Source organism: Schistocerca piceifrons, chromosome 2 (assembly GCF_021461385.2).
Source record: "Schistocerca piceifrons isolate TAMUIC-IGC-003096 chromosome 2, iqSchPice1.1, whole genome shotgun sequence".
In the NCBI taxonomy this organism is placed as follows: Eukaryota; Metazoa; Arthropoda; class Insecta; order Orthoptera; family Acrididae; genus Schistocerca; species Schistocerca piceifrons.
In genome coordinates, this window is record NC_060139.1 from 569,278,861 (window position 1) to 569,282,624 (window position 3,764).

A 3,764-nucleotide genomic window follows, 5' to 3' on the forward strand; every position below is an offset into this window, starting at 1 on the left:
TTTTATTATCAATTTTATTGTGCCTGGTGCATATTCCATTTTAGCGAATTTTAACAGGTTCTTTTACTTTTTATTATTCTGATGATGGAAGCGTGACTTCCGAAACGCGTCAATCTTAGTGTTTTACACTATAAACAAGTGGTTGAGCCGATATATTTTTTTAACAAGGCTGCACTTCTTTTTTTTCTGTGATATACTGCAGAATGTGTCTTTGTGGATAATATTACGTGAGCAGTGGAACTAACTGCCGCGGATATTTTATTTCTCCTTTTTTTTAAATGTAGTCCCCTACTGCACCGGTTGACCTTGGGACTCGCTATTTGGCGGACACGCATTTTTCCCTTCTCTTGGAACTGTCCGCAACCGGTTAACGAATACATTTCAGTTGCAAGGGGGCTCACGCGAGTGCCCCCTTTATGCATTGTAGTGTGGTTAAGATTAAACCAAACACTTCATTAATCCTTTTAGAGGGCATTTCTGTTGTTGCAATGACTGTAGTTGCTAAGCTCGTCGTTTCGGATGAGCGCAATCTGATACTATAAACAGGAATCCAGGGATGGCTGTTGAACAGTGATTTATGTGCTAATGAAATGAATCTGCCACAAAGCTCTGCCTCAATAACAAGTTTCTCCTGTTGTATTTTTTGCTGCTATTTGGAATGCTCTAGACCTGTAGACAACACGGAGGCAGAACAGAGATGCAGGACTTAACGTGTAGGTGACGTCAATAGGTTCAAATGGTTCGGAGCACTATGGGACTTAACATCTGTGGTCATCAGTCCCCTAGAACTTAGAACTACTTAAACCTAACTAACCTAAGGACATCACACACATCCATGCCCGAGGCAGGATTCGAACCTGCGACCATAGCGGTCACGCGGTTCCAGACTGAAGCGCCTAGAACCGCACGGCCACACCGGCCGGCCGTCAACAGGTGCGTGAGGCATAATACGGTGGCTCTATTTAAAACTAATTTAATAATAACGCCAAATTCCTTTTTCGCATCTGGTTGTGCCATACAGTTCCAAAATGTCAGAAAGGACTTTTCCACAGTGTCTCGGAACAATGAGCTGACGCTGCTGTTATGATACTTGTCACTTGTTTCAGCAGTCACGTATATTTATTAATATTATCTTTGGGATGCTGGCGGAAGCTCGAAAATAAAACAGAAACTAGCTCAGGTGTATATCGATAGCGAAATATGGAGTTTTTCGTCTGACGCAGTTGCTTTGGCATATTCGGAAAGCTCGAGTCTGCGTTAGTGTATTTCACAAACCATCGCCATGGAAAGCATCCGAATAGTCATCACTTACATTATCTCTCAATAATTCTCCAAAATCTGTTGAGGTGATCACCTGTCACTAGTAACTTAACCTCACGCTCAAACAATCGATAATGCCCCATGAAAGTAAATCCAAGTCCCAGAAGGCAAGATGCTCTGGATTTCTAAGAACCCACTTGTGTTTCATCTTTCCTGTGAAACCGGTACCGAGTCGATGTAAGCATTTTGTTGCTATTCCCAAACTAGCTTTAGGGATAATTCGACGTCATTAATGGTTTTTTATGATGTGCTATTCATTACATGTCAAAACATTAACAACATTTTGTGTTGCCTCCTGCATCATGCGATGTGTAGGATTATATTTATTAGGTACCTGCTGTGGATCATAGACACCTGATAATTCAACTGTAGCTGCCGGCCGCGGTGGCCGTGTGGTTCGAGGCGCTTCAGGCGGTTCAGTCTGGTAACTGCGCTGCTGCTACGGTCGCAGGTTCGAATCCTGCCTCGGGCATGGATGTGTGTGATGTCCTTATGTTAGTTAGGTTTAAGTAGTTCTAAGTTCTACGGGACTGATGACCTAAGATGTTAAGTCCCATAGTGCTCAGAACCATTTGAACCAATCAACTGTAGCTAAACTGCGCGTTGTATTTGTGTCTGAGCGTAACTGTTGGCTTGGAGACAGTAGTCTGCTCGTTGAACTTCAATTTGTATGAATGTGTGTGCCGCGCACGGTCCGCTACTGATGGAGTTTCTGCTGCGATATTGTTTTTCTGAATACGCGGAAAATTTTTGAGAAGAGAGTACTGTAGGTGTAGCAGTTCAGGTCAGTCAGATCAGTTTCTTTGCACAAAGCCTATTTCTTGAAACAATCACAATTCGATACCTTTGTCACTGCATGGAGCTAAACAGCTCTCGGAACGCAATAAATATTGTCTGCAAAAATCTTTATGTTCCGCTCGTAAATTGGTACCGAGATGACGTTCGTTATCCAATTACTTTACGATTATAGCATCTAAGATTGTCGAAAGTACTCATTGGTCTCTGGTGCCACTTTAATCTCTTCTTGGCCGTGACTGTGCTGCCAGTATTGTGTTATTTTTACTATACAACGCATTCATCATACTATAATTTCATTAATTACATAATCATAGTAAGTATTTAAAGAATGATTTCCCAATACCAGTCGAATACTCAAATTAGTATCAAATCACAATGCTAATACTTATTAGGACTACTTAAAATAACATAATCGAGTTCATATGGAGCTACGAATTGTTGCTGTCAATGCGAGGAAGATATCGAATATCCACCTCAACAATAGATAAATTAATAAACAATAACAGACGTAATAATGTACTTGATCAGCTATCCCTAAACAGATAACATATAACAGATAACATGTCAGTCTGAGTACCCATGTTGTACTTTTAAGTATCAAAATGCGCCCCACGCCATTACATCTGTCACTCGTTCAACATAGCATACAATATATTGCCAAAAGTCGTCGGAGCTTCTGGCGAGAAAGCTGTGTGTGGTATTATCAAGGTCTCTAACGGAACATATGTGGAAATACGTTGTGTCTAAGAGACGTGTTTTCTGACTGTAAAGCGCACTGAACTAACGGGTATCAATTTATCATGACCAACATTAAATTTAAAAAATTAAAACCTACGTAAGAGGACGGTAGGATTCCAGTTTTTTGGCCTTACTACTGTTCAAAAGTTACTGATCCAGACAACGAACCCGCCAGTGATCTGCAGAGCAGTGGAAGAAGATTAGTGCGGTGGTAAGTTATTGTAGTTGATATAGGGATAGGAGACGAAGATATTTATTTATCTGAGCATGCTATGACGACAGTGAAATTACTTGGAAGTGGTTGGAGGTTGGTGGTGGTCGGAAGGGGGGAGGGGAGGGGGGGCCCTGACAGGGAGTGTCCAAGTCAAAGTCAAACCCAGGTAACTGTGCTCTGATATCTTTAATAAGTACCAACTGATATGACTTGCCTTTGTTTTTCTCCCATTTACACCAAGATTCAAGTGTGTACCTGCATTACGTGGACGACTGAGGGAATACGTGTGGGGTTCAGTGTTGCATCTGGTGTATTTTACATGAATATGGCATGAAAATAAAAACAGAATGAAGGGCTCTGGCAGCATTTTACCTCGGACAAGGAGAGTTACCGAGTAGCACGTCCCATTCAACAGTCAGATCCCCATACACTCACAAAAGACATTGACGAGAGCTTTGGAACGCAAACCCGACATTGGTGATCAGAAAACGTACGCCACCACTCCTCCCTTTGGCGGCAACACAATATTTCTGAAAATTATCTCATCGGGTTGTAGTGTGCATTATTGCCCACCGCTACAGTACTACGAAGCGTGTCCAGAAAGTAAGTTCCAGTCAGTCACGAAATGGACACCACAGCTAAAATCCGATGAAGCTTTGCGCAGAAGTATTGGGTAGTGTCTCTAGTATGACCA